Source organism: Gorilla gorilla, chromosome 19 (genome assembly GCF_029281585.2).
Source record: "Gorilla gorilla gorilla isolate KB3781 chromosome 19, NHGRI_mGorGor1-v2.1_pri, whole genome shotgun sequence".
Lineage (NCBI taxonomy): Eukaryota > Metazoa > Chordata > Mammalia > Primates > Hominidae > Gorilla > Gorilla gorilla.
Window position 1 is genome coordinate 80024868 of NC_073243.2, and position 23892 is coordinate 80048759.

Sequence of the window (23892 nt, forward strand, 5' to 3'; positions counted from 1 at the left end):
ATGTTGTCTAATATTTTAACTTCTTCAAAATGTCAACTGTTCCTACAGAATACACACATGTCGAATTTCCAAGAGAGCATCATCTACCTGTACCATGCTCCAAATCCCATCCTCCCAGCTGCCCCTACTTGAATCAGACTGACCTGCAAAAATAGAGCAGAAAACTCACAGGCAGTAATGTTCCCCTTAAATACCCTACAATATGTCATTAACAAGAATCACAATGAAACACTATTGTAGAAATTGCCAGCATTAAACCAAAAGAATGTTGGCCAGTTCACGTTTCTTTTACAGTGTGACTTTGAGAGGGATAAAGGACAGGAAGAGGAGTGTACATCTTGCTTTAGCTGTTCCTCACTTGGCTAAGGAACTTTTGCTGTATAATGGTAGGAAGTGAAGACCCTGCAGCTAGTTACAAGGCTTTTGATGCTTGTTTGTCAAGTTCAACTGTTAAAGGGGAGATAGGCTGTTCCCTAGTAGGGAGAGGGAGGAAGGAAAGGGGGATGGGGCCGGGGGAGGGAATAGGTAAAATCTGCCATATAAATGTTAGTATGTAGCTGACACTTTATAAACTGAGCTGTTAGGGTGAATTTCAATTTTGTTGGAATCGACCTTTTTTCCCTCTTAAGTTCAATTGACTTACAGTAGATCCCAGAAAGAACTCAATACGTTATTTATTCTAGAAAGCTTTCTTCTCTGAGCAAAGGAGGCAGAGCTAACGAGGAGAAGGGAGGAGCTTAGGTGAACAGAACTGAAGTCACAGCTGGTTAGCATGACTAGAATGCATGGAAAAGCCAGCCCAAATTAGATGAGTGGGTAGATAGAAAGCTTTGAAATCCTTGGAATTAATGGTGGAGTCCATCGTAATTCAAAGGTCGGGCCTTAGTGGGCTGGGATAGGGAGAGAAGCTGTCGGGAACCTGGGGCAGTGAGCCTGTACCCCGTGGCTTCTCACACACTATTTTGAAGGCGTTCCCATGCGCAATCTCGCCTGTCAGTTCAGGCTGTAGGTTTCTCCTTTCTAACTCCTTAGCAGAACAACACTGAACGGTGGTAGTCTTGCCTTGCCACCCAATGAGTGCTAGAAAACGGTCACTTCAACCAATTGGTTCAGTCCGGAGAACGTGAGCACATTCTACTTTACTTTCTGTTCAATGATTTTGGAAAACAACCTTTTAGATTCTGGTCAGAAGGGGCTTGGATCCGTGACTTTGAAACACTCGCCACTACCACAAACGACTTTGGAAGTTAATCAGAAATAAGCAGTATCTGGGATCTCATCCGTCCTAAACCCAGGGGTCAGAGCTTGGGGGGCTTCCACTAACTTCAGGTTAAGAGGATGAAACAGATCCGCGGAGAAGGGTCCCACGATCCCTGGAGACTAAAAGCAAGCCACGAACAGCTGGGACGCGCGGGCCCGGGGGGATGCGCCGGGGGCTGGAGGGCGGGGAGCGCCCCCCGCAGGTCCCGGCCAGAGCTCGGGGCCGGGTCACCTGACTCGCGGAATTTGGGGCCGCGCGGGGTGGAATGGGAGGGGAATGGTTAGCGCCTCCCTTCCCGCTCCCACTGGATCCAGGTCGGCGGGGGCCGGCGCCCGGCGGCCACGTGGTGGTGCTGCCACTGCCCCCGCCCCGCCGGCCTAGCCCGGGAGCTCGGCGCCCACTGACCCCCGCAGCGGGGGAGGAGGAGGGACTGCGGCGCAGGAAGCCGAGCAGGAAGCGAGCCCGGCGGCCGCGTTTTCCTGGGGAAGCGGCGGGCGGGGTGGAGCAGCCAGCTGGGTCCGGGGAGCGCCGCCGCCGCCTCGATGGGGTGAGTGCGCGGCACGGAGTTGGGAGGCTCCCGGCGCGGGGTCCCGGGCTCGTGTCCCCGCCTTTGTGTCTGGAGCTCGGGCGCGGGAGGCGATGAGGACGGCGCCCGGGCGGAGCGGCTGAGCGGGCTGCAGCCGGAGTCCCGCCACCTCTCCCTGGTCCACCGCCGGCAGCCCACTGTCTGCGGAGAGCAGAGCTGGGTACAAGAGGAAGAAGAGGAAGGTGGAGATGAGGGTAGAGCGGGAGGACCCCGCCAAGTTAGGAGAAGGGTTCTTCCCGGGTCCTCCGCGACTCGCAGGCCGGCTGGGGCGGGGCGCGGGGCAGGGCCCGCGGCGGAGGGAGCGCGGGTGGGAATGAATGAGCAGACCCGGAGGTGCACCCTGGAGTCTGCGCCGGGTCCCACCTGCTTCGCCCCGCGCGGCGCCTCGCTGCCCCCGTGTCGGTGCTGCTGAGCCCAGTCCGCCTCCCGGCTGAACTTGGAGGAGGTGGGGAGGGAGGTGCGAGCGGGAGACTCCGGGTGGCTCCCAGGACGCAGGGTCCGCTATTGTTCCTCCTCTGACTACAGGGAGCCCCTCGGCCGGCCCAAGGGCGGGGGCGAGGCCCCTCTGGGCCTGCCCCTGCCCCCTACCTTGTTTTCCCCGCCGCAGCTCGGGGAGAACGGATGCTGGAGTTGGGGCAGACTCGGGGCCGCCGGGACTTCGGGAGTAAGGAGGACGTGGAGCCACCAGAAAGGCGCCCGCCATCTCCCGCGACCCCTGCCTGGTGGGGGGTGGGGGGGTGGGGTGTCGTCCTCAACCACCTTCGCTGCCTTCTTGGGCAGGTTGGTGTCCTCGGTTTAGTTTCTGCGGTTTGCAGGGTTGACATCCTAACTCCTTTGAGTTTCGCATCCCCCTTTTGTGGAGGGGGCTCAGAGCCTGGAGAAGCAACAGACGGGGAATTAAGGCAGATGCAGCCCAGCACAGCGTGGAGGGGTCCGAAGTGGCCTCACGGGGGCCTGAGCATGGCTGTCTTTCCAGGCTCCTCTTTATTTGCCAGGAGCCCAGCTAAGCCCAACTTTACGCCCAGAAATGTTGAGGGGAATCTGCGGACTCGAGGCCCCTCGCCTCGGGACCAGCGGCTTCTCTTCGCCGCAGCTCACGCATGATCGGGGTGAGATTCCGTCTTCCTTCCGGGAGAGGAGAATGCCCAGCTGCCTGGGATGGGGAAACGTTGCCTGATCTCTGGGGAATGTGGTCTCAAGGCTGCAGGGGCCTGGCAGAGAGGAACTGTCCATCACTAGGACATAGCCGAAGCTCGCCTTAGCGAAGAGAGTCTCACCTCCTCGGGCTTTGCACAGAGTTGGAGAAGAGGTCGGGAATCACAGGGAGGCTGGATTTTGGCTGCTCTGTCCCCAGCCTGCAGGTCCCTGTTCACCCTGTGGCTCGGAGTTTTATTACTGATGGATATAATCTGATAATCTTTTCTTAATGATGCCTAACAAGTGTGATTTTTTTTCCCCCTTGGGTTTGTAAGACAGTTGATTTTATGTGAGGAGATTGATCCAGTTCTTATATTTTAGCCAGTGCTTGTCTAACAGAGATTGGGAGAGCTATCCCGTGCTGGGCTGTTGCACAGTTTTCATCTCCATTCACTGAGATGCTTCAGTAATGAATTTATTGTTTTATGGCTTTTTGGAGGTGGTGGTGGTGGTGGTGTGATTATAACCCTGCTGGAAAATCTTATTACTGTTATCTGAATTGAAGAGACAGAAAGGATGCTGAGCCCCCTAGGGATTCCGTGGGGGAATGATGTAGTGTCCCGCCCACCAGTAGTGAACCTGACAGTGAAATTCTCTCTCCAGTCTGCTAGTTTTCAAAGCATGTTCTAGGCAGGTACACGTACTATCACCTAGGCTTTAAAAGTGAAGAAGCAGGTTTGGAGGTTAAGAACAACTGGGCCTTGGAATTAATAGAATGCAGTGGACAACTTTTGCCTCTCCTTCCTCCACCCCCTCCCTCCCTTCCTTCTTTCCTTTTTTTTTCATCCTTTAAAAATAAAAATAAGGGCCAGGCATGGTGCTTATGCCTGTAATCCCAGCACTTTGGGAGGCCGAGGCAGGCGGATCACGAGGTCAGGAGATCGAGACCATCCTGGCCAACACAGTGAAACCCCGTCTCTACTAAAAATACAAAAAATAAAAATTAGCTGGGCGTGGTGGCACGCACCTGTAATCCCAGCACTTGAGAGGCTGAGGCAGGAGAATCGCTTGAACCCGGGAGGTGGAGGTTGCAGTGAGCTGGGATTGCGCCACTGCACTCCAACCTGGCGACAGAGCAAGACTCTGTCTCAAATAAATAAATAAATAAATAAGTATGAAATATTTCTAACATTCATAAAAACAGAGTATAGTAAGCCACTTTGTCTTCTACTTCCTAGGTTTAATAGTTGCTAATATTTTCATATTTGATCCATACCTCTCCCCCCCTGGAAAAATAAACTATAACTTAAATATTTGATCTATTCCTACTCCTTTGCCTCCATCCTCAGGTAACCTCTAATGTGAAGTTAGCGCACACAGTTCCCAAGCATGTTTGGAACTACACTGTATCCACAAAAAATACATGTGAGTTTGTGTTTAACATTTTACATAAATGGCATAATTCTACCTATGTATAGCTTTCATTTTTAACTTACTATGTTTTTGAGATACATGTGTTAATAGATCTTTATTCACTTTAGCTGTTACAGAGAATCCCAGTGTATGAAAAAAGTATAGTATATTTAGGGTTTCTGGTTTTTCACTGTTTTTTTGTTTGAGCTGGGGTCTCGCTCTGTCACCCAGGCTGGAGTGCAGTATCGTGATCACTGTTCACTACAGCCTTAATCTCCTGGGCTCAAGCAGTCCTCCTGCCTCATCCTCCAAAGTGGCTGGGACCACAGGCACATGCCACCATGCCTGGCTAATTTTTTTCATTTTTGTAGAGACAGAGTCTTACTATGTTGCTCAGGCTGGCCTTGAACTCTCAGCCTCAAGTGAGCCTTCTACCTCAGCCTTCCACAGTGCATGAGCCACTGTGCCTGGCCTAGTTTTTTGCTGTTACACTTTTTCTGCTGAGTGACACTGTATTTCCATTTTCATTTTTATTTTTATTTCTTTTTACTATAACAGTTTGTACAATAAACATCCTGAGATGTTTTCTTGTGCACACATTTTTCTGTTACACACTTATTCAGTTAGTTGCTGGGTAATGAAGTTTAGGTAATATTGCATTTATTATTCATTCTTCAACAAATATTTAGGGTGCTTGTATGGTCTTGGCTATCTGTTGACTAAAAAAGTGAAACTGATTAAATTCTAAGAAGATTACATAGTTGGCTGGATTTTTTTTTCTTTTTTCTTTTTTTGTTTTAATTAAGAAAAGTGGGACTGGTGTGGTGTTGCACGCCTGTAATCCCAGCACCTTGGGAGGCCAAGGCAGGAGGACTGCTTGAACTCAGGAGTTCAAAACTAGCCTGGGAAACATGGTAAAACCTCGTCTCTACAAAAAATACAAAAATTAGCTGGGTGTGGTGGTGTGCCTGTGGTCCTAGCTACTCAGGAGGCTGAGGTGGGAGGATTGCTTGAGTCCTGGATGTCAAGGCTGCAGTGAGCCTAGATTACACCACTGCATTGCAGCCTGGGCGACAGAGTGAGACCCTGTCTCTCAGCTCCCAGTACTTTGGGAGGCCAAGGCAGGTGGATCACCTGAGATCAGGAGTTCGAGACCAGCCTGACCAACATGGAGAAGCCCCGTCTCTACTAAAAATACAAAATTACCCAGGCGTGGTGGCGCATGCCTGTAATCCCAGCTACTTGGGAGGCTAAGGCAGATGAATCGCTTGAACCTGGGAGGTGGAGGTTGCAGTGAGCCGAGATCCCGCCAGCCATTGTACTCCAGCCTGGGCAACAAGAGTGAAACTCCAACTCAAAGAGAGAAAGAAAAAGAAAAAGTGGTTCTTCATTGTAAAATTGAAGCATGAGACAAATCCGTGGTGCTGTTTGGGATTCCTGTGCAGAAACCTTTTCTCAGCTACTCACTGGCCGTGTGACCTTGGATTACTCACCCAACCTCCTCTTCCTCATTTCTTTGGTAAGATTAAGGGGTAGGAGTAAGCATTTACAAAGGCACATTCCTGTTCTAAGAGTCTGTGAAAATGTTGCTGTGTTAGTGACGCATTTTTCCCCTAATGGTAACCCCTCAGGCTGAAAGGAGTTTAAGGCATTTAAACACATTGGCGTCCTCATTCCTTCAAATTGCTGGGCACATTCTTTTTTTTTTTTTTTTTTTTTCCCTAAGTGCATGTCAGACACATGTTACACATGCAATCATCATGCTCGTGAATTCTACAAAAGGATCACCAGGCGTCTTGCCTCAGAGCCTTTGCATGTGCTCTTCCCACTGCCTGGAAAGCACTTCTCTTAGACGTCTACATGGCTGTGTCAACCCTTCAGGTGTTATGCTCAGACACCTCCTTCCAGTCCAGCCTGCAACCTCGTCCCTGCTTTATTTACCTCCAAGGCACTTACCAACTTCTGGCTTGCCATGTATAGGTTGAGTATTCTTTATTCCAGAATGCTTGGGACCAGAAGTGTTTCAGATTTTGGATATTTTTAAAATTTTTGGAGTATTTGTATTACATGGTTGAACATTCCTGATCCAAAAATTTGAAGTGCTCCAGTGGGTCTTTCCTTTGCTGTCGTGTAGGTGCTCAAAGAGTTTCGGACTTTGGAGCATTTCAGATTCAGATTCCTGGTTTAGGGATACTCAATCCATAATTTATATCAGTATTCTGTACTAGATTATGAGCTCTACAAAGGCACGGGGTTTGCCACTCTTGTTTACTGTTGTATTCATGGTGTCTAGAACAATGTTGACCCCTAGCAGGTAAACAGATGTTTGATGAACAAATGGATATGCTTTTTGTTGTTATTTTTTCTCTGTGGAATTTCGCCTTTAACACTTACTGGATATCCTAAATGGTGCTGGTAAGTGCACCATATCTCATGGATATCCTAAATGGTGCTGGTATGTGCACCATATCTCATATTTAAGATTCCTTCAGGGTAAGAAAACTTATGTCTTCTAGGGAAACCACTCCTTTTAAATCTATGTGATTTATCCTATAAGCCACTTAATGTCTTCAGACTTTTTTTCTCCCAACATTTTGCCTAATCCTGAATTTAGAGGAAAACATAAGTAACCCAGTGCTTGGAAGCACACCCACCTTTCCTTTTGTGATAACCTGGTTTCCAATGTGATGAATGTGGAAGATGCATAACCAATAGATGCTGACTATATTCCACACGACATCTGCACTAACAGGCCAGCAGCCATCCCAAGCAACATGAAGCACACTGCATTTCTTTCTTTTTTCTTGAGATGGGGTCTTGCTCTGTTCTGGAACTCCTGGGCTCAAGTGATCCTCCCACCTCAGCTTCTCGAATAGTTGTGTCTACAGGCGCGTGCCAACACACCTGCCTAGTTTTTCTTTTACTTTTTACAAAGACAAGGTCTCCTTATGTTTCCCAGGCTGGTCTTGAACTCCTGGGCTCAGAAGGTCCTCCTGCTTCAGCCTCCTGAAGTGCTGGGATTACAGGCATGAGCCACTGCCCCCGGTCCACACTGCGTTTCTAAGAACAAACAGTGTATTTTGTTGGATTGTTGCAGAGTGTACATCATCATTGCCCTGGCTTTGTGCTTTTATCTATGAGGATTTTTTTGGAGGGGGAGGAGGGATGTATTTTTCATGATGGAAGGAAAATGAGAACCTTAATCTGAAGATGTTGGAGCAACTAATATGTAGAAAGGTACCTAGATATACTCTAAGAATTGCCACATCGTACAGTCCTTAATTCATGGCACAAAAAACATTCACCATTATAGCACTAATGCATTGTTTCACTAGACGCCAACTGAATTTTCTCTACCTTGCCTGATGAGTATAGGAGTTGACAAAACAAAGCTAAATATATCAGAGGCCTCTTGGATGTATTTTATATGGTGATAGGGAAAAGGAGTCTAGATTTTTTTCCCAGTGAACTATATTAGGTATACGATACTGATGATATCCTTTAAAACATTACTAGAATACTGAAGTACACCATTTACATTTCTTATTGTATCCTCTGTAATAAAATGATATTGAAAGAAATCAGTATATTATGGATCCAGATAGGGTTAAACTTTAAGCTGAAAACCATAAACATAGAATTATATGATTATTATTAAAATGTTGCACAATTTAAACAGATTCCTTTTTTTTTTTTTTGACACAGAGTCTCACTCTGTTGCCCACGCGGGAGTGCAATAGGGTGATCTCGGCTCACTGCAACCTCCGCCTCTCAAGTTCAATCAATTCTCCTGCCTCAGCCTCCTGAGTAGCTGGGACTGCAGGTACATGCCACCATGCCTGGCTGATTTTTGTATTTTTAGTAGAGACGGGGTTTCATGTTGGCCATGGCTGGCCAGGCTGGTCTCGAACTCCCGACCTCAAGTGATCCGCCTGCCTTGGCCTCCCAAAGTGCTGGGATTACAGGTGTGAGCCACCATGCCCAGTTTAAAGATATTTCTTCCCTTTGTAGTTAGTCATGAGCTGAAAAGTACAGGTGGTTCAACAAAAGATAAAAATTGTTCATCAAATGTCAATTTTCTAGCTCCAGCCATCTACAACGAACAAAAAAATTAGCCTCGTCTTTGACATCAGGCCCACTGAGAGATATCAGCAAATCTAATCAGTATTTTAAAAAGTAACTTTTGGCCAGGCATAGTGGTTCACACCTGTAATTCTAGTACTTTGAGAAGCTGAGGCAGGAAGATCGCTTAAGCCCAGGAGTTAGAGACCAGCTTGGGAAACATGGCGAAACTTTGTCTCTAAAAAAATACAAAAATTAGTTGGGCATGGTGGTGCATTCCGTAGTCCCAGCTACTCAGGAGGCTGAGGTGGGAGGATCACCTCAACCCATGAGATCGAGGGCTGCAGTGAGCCAAAATCTTACCACTACACTCCAGCATGGGCAACAGAGTGAGATCCTGTCTAAAAAAATAAATAAATACAAATAAAAAGTAACTTTACTGACTTAACCATGTGTTTAAAAACAAAGCAGTACATTCTTCTGTTTAACTGAAGGAAGCATGCCTTGTTCTTCAATTTTATATTCTATGTGTCCAGTAGAGTATCTGCCACACAGTAGGAGATTAACATCTCTCAACTACTCCTGCCTCAGAGGTCATTAAGCCCCTCATGGCGGTCATCAGATACAGAGTTGTCCTAGTCTAGAGGAGAATTAAACAATAATCGAAAGGCAGAAATCAGCAACAAAGTGCGAAGTCGAAGTTCAGAAGATGTGAAAGAAACACTTTTCCTCCTTATCCACTCTTTGCGGAAGTTTGTGCATTGTGTCTTGATTGATTCACCAGCTGGGTTTTTGTGATCAGTGTCACCTCATCTAACCTTACTTGCGATCTAGGCCAGTCCCTTCTGTAGTGAATGGCATTCACTGGAAATTAGTCTTGCCGTATAATTCCATGACCATATGTCACACCAGGGCAAGGGGACACCTTTGGGAAGTTCTTCATGATTTGCTAATCCCTGCTTCTAAATAAACAGAATCTAGTTGTGAGAAAAGGTGGTTGTAGTCCAAGAAGCTTACTGTACAGTGGAAGGAAATACATGACTGTTTTTTTCTTTCCTTATTTATTTATTTATTTTCTTAAATTGACATTTAGGCCAGGCACAGAGCTGCCACCTGTAATCCAAGCCCTTTGAGAGGCCGAGGAGGGCAGACCACTTGAGCTCAGGAGTTCAAAACCAGTCTGGGCAACATGGCAAAACCCCATATCTACTTTAAAAAAAAAAAAGTATATTTATATTGCAGTGAGCCAAGATCACACCACTGCACTCCAGCCTGGGTGACAGCGACACACTGTCTCAAAAAAAAAAAAAAAAAGGAAAGAAAAAAATTGACATTTAGTGAACACCAAAGCTTATTATCAAGGAACCAGTTTCCCTTACACTTATTTATTATATTACCTTTTAAAGCTCAACTTAATTTTTCATATTCATTTTAGGTATTGTTATCGATAAGATATTCTGTTTTCTTATGATCCAGATAAGTTCAGTTTGCTTAATTAATTTATTTATTAAATTTTTTATTTCCATGGGTTATTGGGGAACTGGGTGTTTGGTTACATGAGTAGGTTCTTTAGTGGTGATTTGTGAGATTTTGGTGTACCCATCACCTGAGCAGTATACGCTACATCCTGTTTGTAATCTTTTATCCCTCACTCCCTTCCCACCCTTTCCTCCTGAGTCCCCAAAGTCCATTTTGTCATTCTTATGCCTTTGCATCCTCATAGCTTAGCTCCTACTTATGAGTGGGAATGTACGATGTTTGGCTTTCCATTCCTGAGTTACTTCACTTAGAATAATAATCTCCAATCTCATCCAGGTCACTGTGAATGCTATTAGTTCACCCCTTTTTATGGCTAAGTAGTATCCATCATATATATATACATATATATACCACAGTTTCTTTATCCACTCATTGATTGTTTGGTATTTGGGTTGGTTCCACGTTTTTGCAATCAGTTTGCTTAATTTAGCTGTTCTTTTCAAAGAGATAATAACTCTAAAACTAACAAGCAGCATCTACCTCTTTTCACTTTCACTAAGTCTGTCCAGTTCCTTTTGCTGGCTGAAGTGATAGACACTCAGAAAACAGGCAGTGTTAACTGGTGGAGAATAAAAGGCCAGAGAAGCCTCCTTTTGCACTAGGGCAGCACAGAGTAAAGTGTTTTCCATTTTTTTTCTTTCTTTTTTTTTTCTTTTTCTCTAAGAGGAATCCAGTTGCAAACCAGAGAAAACCATCCAGCAGTGATTCTTAAATATTTGTGAGGCATAGATGGACACTTGCAAATCTGATGGGGGTTTTGGACCATTCTTCCTTGGAGAAACTGATGTATGTACAATGATGCTATAAATTCATAATTTTTATCAGTCTCATGAGTTTCATGGAACTCCTTTCCCTAAGGCCATTTATAAACCTCTTTGGAATACCCAGGTTAAGAACCCACAATGACCACCTCTCAAAGTTTGAGAATACAAGTACAAGGGCTCTATTTTTCTATCATGTGCCACTATTCCCCACCCCCCTGCCACCCACAGTTCGATAACCTATCATACATGAGTGAAAAGTAATAATTGTGGGTTTTATACTCTCAATTTGAAAACTAGTCATCGGTTGCTATGTCAACCAATCAACATACTATTGACCATTTTTAGGATCTATTTCTATTGGATGTAATAAAATGCAATTTATATGCAATGAAAAGGTGGTTTTGTAATATGACTATTTCACAGAGACCTGATGAATTCTAAGGATGAGTCTTAAGTTTCTCACCCCAAGGAGTTGGGTCTGTTCTGTCTTCAGCTTTTGGTGGCAGCAGTTTCCCAGTTTTGCTGTTAACAGGAGGGAACGGAGATGTCCCAGGCCCCACCTGACAATTCTTGTAGTCTCACAGGAGATGTCCCGCGCCCCACTTGACAATACTCCTAGGCTCACAGTAGGTGTCCCAGGCAACCCCTGACAGTACTCCTAGGCTCACAGATGTCCCGGCCCCCTGACAGTACTCCTAGGCTCACAGATGTCCCGGCCCCCCGACAGTACTCCTAGGCTCACAGATGTCCCGGCCCCCTGACAGTACTCCTAGGCTCACAGATGTCCCGCCCCCATCCTCCCGGCCTGTGACAGTACTCCTAGGCTCACAGATGTCCTGCCCCACCCTCCCGCCCCCCCCATGACAGTACTCCTAGGCTCACAGATGTCCCGGCCCCCCGACAGTACTCCTAGGCTCACAGTAGGTGTCCCAGGCACCTCCTGACAGTACTTCTAGGCTCACAGGTAGGCCTTTGGCTGCTCAGCCCAGTGGGGGAAATATCCCCAACTGGCTCTTCACTTTGCCTTTTTCTTCTTGGCCCCCCAGCCTGATGTGGCTGTCTTGATGGGGACCTGAAGAAGACAGGGCCACACTTTTAGTTGGGGAACTGACCGTCAGCTGGAAGCCTGCTCTTCTGGAGGAAAACATGCTTCTGTGGGAAGTATTGTGCATGAGGGAAGGGACTGCCACGTCAGCTGTACTCAGAACTGCTAATATCAGCGTTCACCTTGGGTGACGTCCTCAAGCCATTTCAGTCAAAAACCAAGCAAAAAGGGCTGCGGACCTGCCTGTAACAGGCTGCCTGCCTGACCTGACAGAAGCTCTTCAGATGGGTCATTGTAATTGACTTGAGCACCTTCTCTGCCATAGGCACTTTGCTGCTGGACTGTCCTCGAATAAGGTCAGGGCTGGCCGTAGTCATTGTCAGGTTTCCCATTACCAGTATGTGTTGATGGGATAATTGGGTATTAGAAGATCTCTGGATGAATGACAAGCCCTACCCTCGGGGACTTAAGAGTTTTAGCCAGGTTAGATATGGTCGCAATCTGCCGCAGTACAAGGCGACTGTTAGTGGTGGGAATGGGGTGGTGGTGGTGGGAGGGAATTATTTTCACAGATGAGGCTGAGGCCTAGAGAAATGGCCCCTTGGAAAGGGACAGTTAATGAGAGGCAGAGATGGATGAGACCCTGGTACTGGCTGCTCAGCGCTGCACTTCTACACATTATACTTTTCTGTTTCTCTCACAGGTCAACAGTGACCTTGAGACTCCTGTATGTAGCTAATTATAATTGTTATTTGGAATTGATATCATTTTTCTATTTTGAGAAAATGTTCACGTTTCTCTTTTTTTCTGAGACAGGATCTCGCTCTGTCCCTTAGGCTGGAGTGCAGTGGTGCAATCTTAGCTCACCACAGCCTTGACCTCCTGGGCTCAAGCAGTCCTCCCACCTTAGCCTCCCTGGAGCTGGCAGTACAGGTGTGTACCACCACTCCTGGTGAATTTTTGTATTTTTGTAGAGACAGGGTTTCGTCATGTTACCCGGGCTGGTCTCAAACTCCTGAGCTCAAGCAATCTGCCTGCTGTGGCTTCCCAAAAGTGCTGGGATTACAGGTATGAGCCACCACGCCCTGCCTGAGCCTTTTTTATTATTATTATTATTTTGCATTGGAAAAAAACTATTTAAAACATAGGCATGGAAATTATAGCCAATAACGATATATTTACCATCCAGAATTTCCTTGGGCTACTTTTGATTTTTGAGGAAAGACTCCTAAGTCTTAAGTGCAGAAGACTTGTATAGACTTGGACAATTCACCTCGAAGAAGAGGGTAAAAATTGGGAGTTCCAGGGGAGGCCAATGGCATTGAGCAGCAGCACGAAGGTCAGAAAAGGTGCAGGACCCAGGCCCTTGGCTGTGAGAACCGTGTAACAAATGTTTGTCAGGCTTTGTTGGTGAGTTCACAGATTCCGTGCTGAGGCTCTTAATCTGACAAGAATGCTCAAGTAATTTGAACATCTCCTCCCATGAAAGCTGACATATTGGTGATTGATCCTTTTTCAAAAATGAAAGGAATTACTTCTGTTGCCGAGACAGGAGAGGCATACACAGTGGCCTCTTCTCAGTCACCCAGAGGATGTGGGGACTTGTGAGCCAGGAGGCTCATGGACAACCGGCTGCATTTTCTTTCTTCTTTACGAAAGACAGCCAAGACAGGGGTGGACTCACGCGTATAATCCCAGCACTTTGGGAGGCTGAGGCGGGTGGATCACTTGAGGTCAGGAGTTCAAGACGAGCCTGGCCAACATGGTGAAACCCCATCTCCACTAAAAATACAAAAATTAGCTGGGCATGGTGGTGCACGCCTGTGATCCCAGATTCTCGGGAGGCTGAGGCATGAGAATTGCTTGAACCCGGGAGGCGGAGGTTGCACTGAGCCGAGACCACGCCATTGCACTCCAGCCTGGGCAACAGAGCGAGACTGTCTCAAAAAAAAAAAAAAAAAAAAAAAAAGGTGGGCCCCACGAAGGGTTCTTCAGTGTCCTTTATTTAACATGTTAGGAGGCCATAGCACCAGGCAAGGTGCTGAGTATTTCATCTTTCTGTCTCCAAGCACAGGCCCACTTCAGACCCAGTTTCTATTTATCATGGGTGCAATTAGATTCAAATGCTCTCACAACCTTCTTGGGTCTTTGTTTAAAGAAATAAAAAAATTTCTTAGATTTTCTTTGGAGTTGATATCATTTTTCTCTTTTGAGAAAAACATTTCACATTTCTTATGAGGTTTTTTAAATTGGGAAAAAAACTATTTAAAATATAGGCATGGAAACTGTCATCAATATCCATATACTTACCATCCAAGATTTTCTTGGAGTGTGTTTTTTGAGGAAACACTCATGTCTGCCACTAACTTCATGATGTATACAGCCACTCAGCAATCTTGATAAATTCCTAGGTAATTAGGTTCTTTTTTTTTCTTGAGATAGAGTCTTGCTCTGTCCCCAGGCCAGAGTGCAATGGCATCATCTCGGCTCACTGCAACCTCCGCCTCTCAGGTTCAAGCGATTCTCCTGCTTCAGCCTCCTGAGTAGCTGGGACTACAGGCGTGTGCCACCACACCCAGCTAATTTTTGTATTTTCAGTAGAGACGGGGTTTCACTATGTTGGCCAGGACGGTCTTGATCTCCTGACCTCGTGATCCTCCCGCCTTGGCCTCCCAAAGTGCTGGGATTACAGGCGTGAGCCACCACACCCAGCCAGTAATTAGGTTCTTTCTGTGCTATACAACTTTTCACAGTGTTGGGTGTGCTATTTGTTTCCTTTTGCAACTGCTTTTCTTCTACAGTCTCTAAAAGCCTAATGAGACAGGCACACGATGCGCTGATTTCCTCCAAGTGATACCTATCTCAAGCCTGTCTCCCGGCCAATCTGTTGATGGCTTTGTTACTGTTTGTGCCTTGTTTGGCAACAGGCTTTCTTTCTGTCTCTTCTTTAAAACAACCCCTGATTATTTTTAAGTGCATAGTCCCTACAACAAAGGGTATTTGATTCTATGCCTCTTTGACCAAATAAATTGAAAGTAGGTGTTTATATCCACTGTGGCAAAAGAAACAAGGAGCGGCTCACCCTGTCCTGGTGATAAGTGCTACAGGCTCGGGTGGCAGGCCGCCGGCTGTGGGCGCTTTTGTGTGTGGCTTCCCGAACAATAGCACTGTGCACCTCTGCCCCATTCTTGTCTCACTGGGTGATGTTTTTCAGGATTCCATTTGTATAATATCAGTGTTTAGATTGTCCTGAAGAATTGCAGTATTTTCTTTTTTATAGGTTAGAGAGAGTTGTGCAGGATGGAATAATTTCTTAAGGAACAGAAATGTCCTAATGTTAGAGAAGTACATAAGTATCTAAACGTTCTGCTTTTCCAAATTGTTGCCAAGACATGGAAACCTCCATCTCAGTCTGCTGTCAGCCCAGGCGAACGTAAAAATAGCCACTTCACTTGTCTATAATTCTCTTTATATTTTCTCTGTTATTGACTTTGTATCTTTAGCAAAGCTATATGGAAGAGGATTTGTTGACTCCGTGAATTTAATAAAGTTATTCCTTAAGCATATGCTCTACATGTGAGAACAAAGAAATAAAGATGCTACTCCATTCCAGTGAGGCAGGGGTGTGTGAGGACAAACAGCCAGAAGGAATGGAATGCCTTTTGCAAATTGGTCCATTCATATTTCCTAGAGGGACCTCTATGTGCCAGCAGTAATTCTGAGGACTCGTTCCGTCTTTGAAGGCAACTGAATTTTTTCTATTAAGTACTAAAAAGATTGGTCAGTTGGCCAGACTTTTAAAAATTACTGGTGTTGTCTCACGTGCAGCCCAGTGTCATGTATTGGGCTTGGAACTTGAACCTTAGTTTAATCTAGCCTCCTCTATTTATAAGCTATGCCCCTTTGGCTAAATAAACTTTCTCTGCTGCAATTTCCTAGTCTGGAAGCTGAGAATAATAACAGTAGAATTTAATTCTGAAGTGCTTGTGGGCATTAAATGAGATGACATAATAAAATAATTAAAAAAATAAAATTTTGCAAAGTAATCTTTAAAGGATAGCTATCGTGGCTGTTATTATCATTGCTAATGTCATCATGCTCTTTATCACCCTGCCTTTAAGGAACTGCTGATATATTGGCCAACATGAGTATTCCTGCCATTATAATCTATAGCAATAAAGAGAGGTTGCCCCATATGTTATTGTTAACACATCTGCCTTGCATCTTCTGTTCAATTTGTAACTGTTTCTCTGTATTAGCATTCTCCCTATTTACCTTTCTATTATTATGTCATTGTGTAATGTGAACGATGTAAAGATGTAGTTCTTTTATTAGTCCCCAGTCTTATCTTATTCCAGATTGCATTAACAAGGTTCTCAGTCTCACCAGAGAACTTGTGTTGCTTCAACCATAATCTAGACACAGTAGTAACATCTTGGTTAAACTGAAAATGGTAGCTCTTAGCATGAAGCAATGGTATAGTTAATTCCCTATTGATGTTTTTGGAAAATTTTCAGACATGTTTTCTGAATAGTATATAACAGGGTAATAATTTTTTGTTTTTGTTTTTTTGGTTTTCAGCCTCCACTACAGAAAACTTGGGGCTAGGATAAGCTAACACAGTCTTACTTTGTTAGATGCTGTACAGCAAGTAAAAGCTATAGCTTCTTAAGAACAATAAGGAGGATAAACGTAGCCCCATGGGTGCACCTTGTCAGCCCTAATTGAGGATGGTCTTTTGGCACCAGGTAAAGGGGGTGAGAATACAGGAGAGTCCCTGAGTGGTAAACTAGCCCTTTCATAGCTGACATCGTCTTCTCGGCAGCAGGATAATAGTTGAGTTTGCACACACTAGGAGTCCATCAGCCTTTGAGTGAAATAAAATTGTGGGCTAATTATCCCTTCTACGTGTGGCAGAGTGAATCTTTTAAATTACTACTTTCAATCATTGTTTAATTATTAACCTCCAGTATTTGTTAGATTTGTTTTGTGATCTTATGATAGTTAAGTGAATGTTAAAGCTGAGAGCGTATACATTTTCTGCTTAATTTTACATCTGCTTTGTTAGTATTAATAATAAGATTCTATGTGCTTGAAGGGAAAAATCTTAATCATTACTGTCTAATAAAAATGCAAGCAAACCACTAATACAGGCCACATAAATCATAGTAAATTATCTAGTGGCCACAATAAAAAGTTTTTTAAAAATGAAATTAATTTTAATAATTTTATCTAGTGTATCCAAAATATTATTTCCAATATGTAATCCATATAAAACTTACTAATGATGGAGTTGACATTCTTTTTTACTAGTCTTTGAAATCCATTGTATAAAACCCATTTACAGTGCATCTCAATTTGCACTAGTCATATTTCAAATGCACAGATGCCACATGTGGCTATAGTATTGGACAGTACTGGTCTAAATAATATGTCTTCTTATAAAGACATATTATTCTTATAAAGAAGACATATTATAGGTCCTGTAACCCTGCTCCACCTGACATCTAGAATGTCCTCAATAAATGCATATTTGATTAAGCTCCTTCTTACCCAGTTAACTAGGATTTTGCCCTTAGCTTTAAGCATTTCTGTAGATAATTACAATAGCTTCATCACAAACTAATTATACATGGGATAATGGACATTTGAGTTTGGGTTTACAAATCCATATCTCTACTTTTGTGCAAGTGCATTAACCCATGTGGACTTTTTATTTAAAAAAAAACGGAATGATTTTGTAGGCTGGGGTCCTATGGTCCATATTTCTGTATCACCTGTATACTTGGCTTCTAGTTAAGATTCAGTGCATATGACATGAGTAAGAAATTAGAGGCTTCTTATCTTTTCTCATAAATTGTAAGTTCTTGAGTAGCCTTAATGCTATTACCGTGTAAAACTCTTGCATTAGATGCAAGGTATGTAGGTTTGTGGATATGTGTGGGGTGTGTGGGGGAGCATATTCAGTCTTTACTGGTTAATGGAAGCATTCCCCATCCTTCATGTTAGTGCTGTTTGCTTTTTATGCCTGCACACAGAAAGTGGTTGAAAATTGAAAGTCTAGGGTTTCAAATTTAGTTAACAGGAGTTTGTCTTTATCAGGCAGGAGGATCTAGCTGCCCCCATAGCCCAGGCATAGAACAGCCTGCAGTGTTCTGTGATAGAAAAATATCTGAAGGGCTTTTCTATTTGTAGTGTGGCAAATCCAGGCTGGCATGGCCCCTGGGGAGTGATGCCTTGGTTAGGTGGTATCTCTTCCAGGTGTCTTGTTTAGAATAAATTAGGGTGACAGTGTGTTTTCATATCATACCTTCACCACTATTCAAGGATTAACTGCTATTCATCATTAGGCATTGAGGTCTACTGGTCCAGCTGAGCCCCAGCACCCCTTCTCACCCCATACCCCAGGGCAACTTCCCCACCGTCTGTCCTTCTCACATTGTTTCTGCCTATCCTGAAGGTTTTGTTTTTCCTATTCCTCCTTAGCCTGTACTCAAGGGAAACAAGCTTCCTTGTTTCCCTCCTTTGTACTCCCTCAGTTCTGTGGAGTCAAGTCCCAGGAGAGCAGAGAAGATAGGGTCCAATGCTATCTCCAGACCCCAAGCACCATTTCCTCTTAGACCCAGCTGTTACAGTGGCTTTTTATTTCTCGAGGGTTTAAAAATCATTTAATGCTATTCACTTATAGTTAATTGTGATTGTTTTCATTGTTGGCCTGGTTTCTATAGGAGACCCAAAGAGCAGTACTTACTTTCAGAATGGAAATAGCCCAGAAGACTCACACTTGAATTGCCAGCAAGGTCTCCTTTAGTGACTGCACTGATGTTAGAGGAGGGTAATGAATGGAGGACTTATGAGGTGAGGCTGTGTGAGGGCAATGGGGCAGGACAGATCCACAAGCAGTGGATAGCCAAACAAGTGAATGATAAACATGCCCTCCTTAACCTGCAGATTCAAAGGGGACATTATAGGTCATCCTATTATATATTTCACTTCTGTAGCTTCGTGAAGTAAATTTAGCTGCTGACTTCAGGAATGGGCTGAGCAGACCGAAATGCAACCTGCAATTGTGCTGTTGAAGATCTAGGCACCTCTTTTACTGTGGCATCTGAGTTGGGTCTCTGTCACTTGCAACCTAAGAGTACTGACAAATACTTTGGTGCCCGAGGGCAAGTGTCAGAGACCCAACTTGAAATAGCTTAGGCTAGAAGGGGCGTGCCTTGCCTTATGTGACCCCACATCCTGTGCCAAAAGGGTGTGGCTATAGCAGGGCCTCAGGGATCCCTGGAATCAGCACCCCTCAACCCCATTCCCACCCCTGCCTCTGTTCCCTCTCTCAAACCAGCTAGAACTGGGTCTTGGGCAGCTACCAGGCTCCTGGTTTCCCAATTCTCACCCAGAGAGGAAGGTCTACCTCCCCTCCCCCAACTCTAAAAACCCCAGAGTCTCTGAATAGCCCTGATGAGGAGACATTTCCACCTCTAGGGGAGTAGCTATTACCAGAATGACCTGGTTGGAGTGGGTGGGGAGGGTAGGAGGGAAGGCTGTGCCCTGTTGATCAGACCACTTATGGATCCACTACTGGAGTACCAGGCCACAGCGTTCTGCTCAAGGAAATGGGAGGCCTGCCTTCATGTGAGCCAGCACCCCCTCTCTGTTGGACTGCAGACGAAAAAAAAATCCTTTTTTTGAATACACAGTGTTTGAGTAATGTCCAAATATGATAGTTGGGACAGCAGAAATAATTTCTGGACTTTCCTTCCACTCCCTTCTAGGGCATCAGAGTTCACAGAATCTATGTCATTAACATATTTATATATTCCTTATTCTGAAAAGTATTAAGACACTGGATGCCTGGGTAAGGAAAGAGATTCACAAGCCAAGTGACACCACTGCGATCATTGTAAATGACGTCTCCAACATTCCAGAATGTGAGAGTCCAAATTTCCCTATTTCAAAACTGAGTCAAAGAACCAATGAATATGTAGTAAGCCAACTTCTGGCAATTCATTCTTTCTAGGTTAACAACAGGGATTAAATATAACCATGAATAGAACCTGTTCTCTTACTCACCCTAAAGATATTTTTCATAACCAATTCCTTTGTATATGGGTCTCCCTTTTGCTTTTTGAATCGGATCTTTTTTTTTTTTGAGGCAGAATCTCCTTCTGTTGCCCAGGCTGGAGTGCAGTGGTGCGATCTCACCTCACTGCAACCTCCGCCTCCCAGATTCAAGCGATTCTCCTGCTTCAGCCTCCTGAGTAGTAGCTAGGATTACAGGCATCCGCTACCATGCCTGGCTAATTTTTGTATTTTTTAGTAGAGACGGGGTTTCGCCATGTTGACCAGGCTGGTCTTGAACTCCTGACTTCAGGTGACCCGCCCACCTCGGGCTTCCAAAGTGCTGGGATTACAGGCGTGAGCCACCATGCTCAGACTTCATTGGATTTTTTTTTTTTTTTTTTTGAGACTGAGTCTCGCTTTGTCACCAGGCCTGAGTCCAGTGGCGTGATCTCAGCTCACTGCAACCTCCACCTCCTGGGTTCAAGTGATTCTCCTGCCTCAGCTTCCCAAGTAGCTGGGACTACAGGCATGCACCACCACACCCAGCTAATTTTTGTATTTTTAGTAGAGATGGGGTTTCACCATGTTGGCCAGGATGGTCTCCATCTCTTGACCTTGTGATCCACCCACCCCTGCCTCCCAAAGTGCTGGGATTATAGGCGTGAGCCTCCTGTGCCCAGGCCATTGGATCTTTTTAAGAACAACTTCACTGAGTTAGAACTTACTTTCTGTAAAATTCACTAATTTTAGTATACAATTCAACAACTTTTAGTAAATTAACAGAATTTTACTGTCATCACCACCATCTAGTTTTAGAACATTTCCCTCACCCCAGAAAGATCCTTTATGGCATTTGCAATTACTTCCTGTTAGCGTTCCCAGCCCTGGACAACCACCAATCTACTTTTTGTCTTTATAAATTTACCTTTTCTGGACGTGTCTTAGAAATAGAATCCTGGCCAGGCGTGGTGGCTCATGCCTGTAATCCCAGCACTTTGGGAGGCACAGTCCGGAGGAACGTTTGAGGCCGGCAGTGCAAGACCAGCCTGGGCAACACAGAGACTCTGTTTCTACAAGAAATACAAAAATTAGTTGGGTGTGGTGATGCACACCTGTAGTCCCAGCTACTCAGGAGGCTGAGGTGGGAGGATCACTTGAGCCCAGGAGTTTGAGGCTGCAGAGAGCTATGATGGTGCCACTACACTCCAGCCTGGGCAATAGAGAAAGACTCTGTCTCTTAAAAAAAAGAAAAAAAAAAGGAATGGAATCATATAATGTGTGGTCTTTTCTGTCTGACTTTCACTTAACAAAATGTGTTTGAGCTTCATCCATGCTTCACTATGGATCAGCGTGCTATTCCTTTTTATTGCTGGGTAGTATTCCATTATATGGAATTGCCACAGATTATTTACCTAGTTGACAAACATTTCTGTTGTTTTACTTTTTCCACAATTACAAATGCTACTTCTATAAATATTCAGTCTTTGTGTGGACATATGTTTTCATTTCTCTCGTAGGTGGGAATAGCATTGCTGAGTCATGTGGTAAATGTACATTTAACTTTGTAAGAAATTGTCACACTGCATTTCACAATGACTATACCATTTTACATTTTCACCAATAATGTTTGAGGATTGCATCTCTATGTTTAAACTTGATGGGCTCTTTTGGGTTACAAGATAGGTGAAACTTAAGGAATGGACTTTGGAGGAAGATGTGAAGGGGCTTACCCATACACAGTCACTTGGGGTCAGTTGCTGGGCACTCTGTGAGGTGGTTTTTCTCTTCAGAGGTGAACACGGTGGTGTGTTTAGAAGGTGGTATTGTAATGAACATCAAAAGATAAGTAACATGGAACAGGACAAGCATTTTAGAGATCATCTTAAAAATAACCTCGATTTAAGGGATAATTGCATGGAGTTTCTTAGTCCTAGAGTGATTTTTATATTCCAGAGGTAGCTTGTTTTGATTAAGCCATGCTTTTTAAATTGAATGGAGTTAGGGCAGGAGGTAACCTTGGGACTTTTCTTTGGTAGGCTTATTGGAGCATGTGAGTCGTGGATTTGACAGACCAGAAAGTAGTGCTGCCAGAACTACAGCCAATTTTGTGTCAGTCAGTGCCGCTGGCTCTGGCTGATTCATAGACTAAGATCAATCCTGGTTGATGGCAGGTTTTATTCTCAAAGAAGAATGATATATTTGGTTTCCAAGAGAAATGTCATCTCCTGGATAAAGGCAAGTTGTGAATATAGGAGATGAATGGTCTCAAAAGAGTTTTACTATGTGATCATTATGATACAGTATCTAAATGACATTTATGGTTTAAAAAGAATGTGCTCATTTATTTTCTTGGAAAAAAATCTGAGATTTTGAAGTATTTTAGAAAGGATTCATTGCCAAGATGACATTATTGTTATGTCTTTCCCCCGCTAACTTTATCTGGGCAGTCTTTTAACAAACCTGTACCTTTGTTAATTCATAAAAGAAAGTTTACTTGTTTATTCATTCATAACGTATCTGGTTTGCTGAATAAATAAGATTTATAAGATAGTAATCATAAAGCAGCTTTGTTTTGTATCCCCCTGTCTGAAAGTTATAATTGTGAGGTTAGTATATCCCTTGTCTCTGGATGAAACAACATTTCTATTTTTTTTTTTTTTTTTTTTGAGACACAGTTTCACTCTGTCACGCAGGATGGAGTGCAGTGGCACGATCTCAGCTCACAGCAACCTTCGTCTCCTGGCTTCAAGTGATTCTTTGCCTCAACCTCCCCAGTAGCTTGGATTATGGGTGCGCACCACCACACCCGGCTCATTTTTGTATTTTTAGTAGAGACGAGGTTTTGCCATGTTGGCCAGGCTGGTCTTGAACTTCTGCACCCGCCTTGCCCTTCCAAAGTGCTGGGATTACAGGCGTGAGCCACCACACCTGGCCGTTTCTTTTTTTTTAAAATGGGGTCTCACTGTGTCTCCCAGGCTGGAGTGTAGTGACAATCATAGCTCCCTGTAGCCTCAAACTCCTGGGCTCAAGTGATCCTCTTGCCTCAGTCTCCCAAGTACCTGGGCCTACAGGTGCTCGCCACCATACCCAGCTAATTTATTTTTGTAGGGATGGGGATCTCACTGTGTTGCCCAGGCTGGTCTCAGGCTCAAATGATCTTCCCACCTTGGCCTCCCAAAGTGCTGGGATTATAGGCATGAGCCACTGCACCCAGCCTCTGACTTTTCTGATTATTCTTAGATTTTTTAAAAAAGTTCTGCAGTCAGTTTCAACTGCTAAATACTCTTAATTCAGAATTTAGAGTCCTCAATGTTGGTGCAAAAGTAATCGTGGTTTTTGTTATTTTAATGGCAAAAACTGCAATTACTTTTGCACCAATCTAATAACAATAAAAAGTTGCAATTTGATTTAAAGTTAAATAGCTCTCCCTTTTCTCTTTGTTCCTACTTCACCCTGCTACCCTGCCTCCTGCATCTTCCTATCACAGTCTGAAATCCCTCTCGGGATCACTGTATGGTAAAACTGGGGGTAGGGCAAGGGAAGATAAGAAGTTAGAGGGATAAAAAAGGTTTTTTGTTTTTTGTTTTTTGTTTTTTTTTTTTTGAGACACAGTCTCACTCTGTCACCCTGCCTGGAGTGCAGTGGCACGATCTCGGCTCACCAGAACCTCCACTTCCCAGGTTTAAGCAATCTTCTTGCCTCAGCCTCCCAAGTAGCTGGGATTACAGGTGCCTGCCACCACATCCAGCTGAAAATTCTTATTTGACCGGTACTACAGCATGATAGTGCCATGTTCTGAGTTTGATAGATGTTTGTTTTACTCTTAATGGTGGGTTATTTCTGGGAATGTTATGGACTGAACTGTGCCCCTCCACCCCATTTCTAAGTCCTAACCCCCAGTTTCTCAGAATGTACCTGTATTTGGAGATAGGACCTTTATAGGGGTAATTAAGGTAAAATAAGGTCATATGAGTGGACTCTAATCCAGTGTGACTGGTGTCCTCATAAGATGAAGCAGTTA

At 44.4% G+C, this 23892-nt stretch overlaps 1 protein-coding gene across 8 annotated transcripts in view; it reads left to right on the top strand.

Moving 5' to 3' along the window:
- The first annotated feature begins 1546 nt into the window (after nt 1–1546).
- The window catches only part of RAI14 (retinoic acid induced 14), a 176214-nt gene continuing 153868 nt past the window's right edge, over nt 1547–23892 (top strand). The window contains exon 1 of one of the 8 annotated variants that reach the window (XM_004058964.5): nt 1547–1808. The gene's annotated coding sequence lies outside the window, so the exon portion shown is untranslated. Of the gene's footprint in view, nt 2030–4983; nt 5917–10641; nt 10785–23892 lie in introns of those variants that run through there. The other 7 variants (XM_004058963.5, XM_055367693.2, XM_055367686.2 and 4 more) reach the window with 7 other exon arrangements.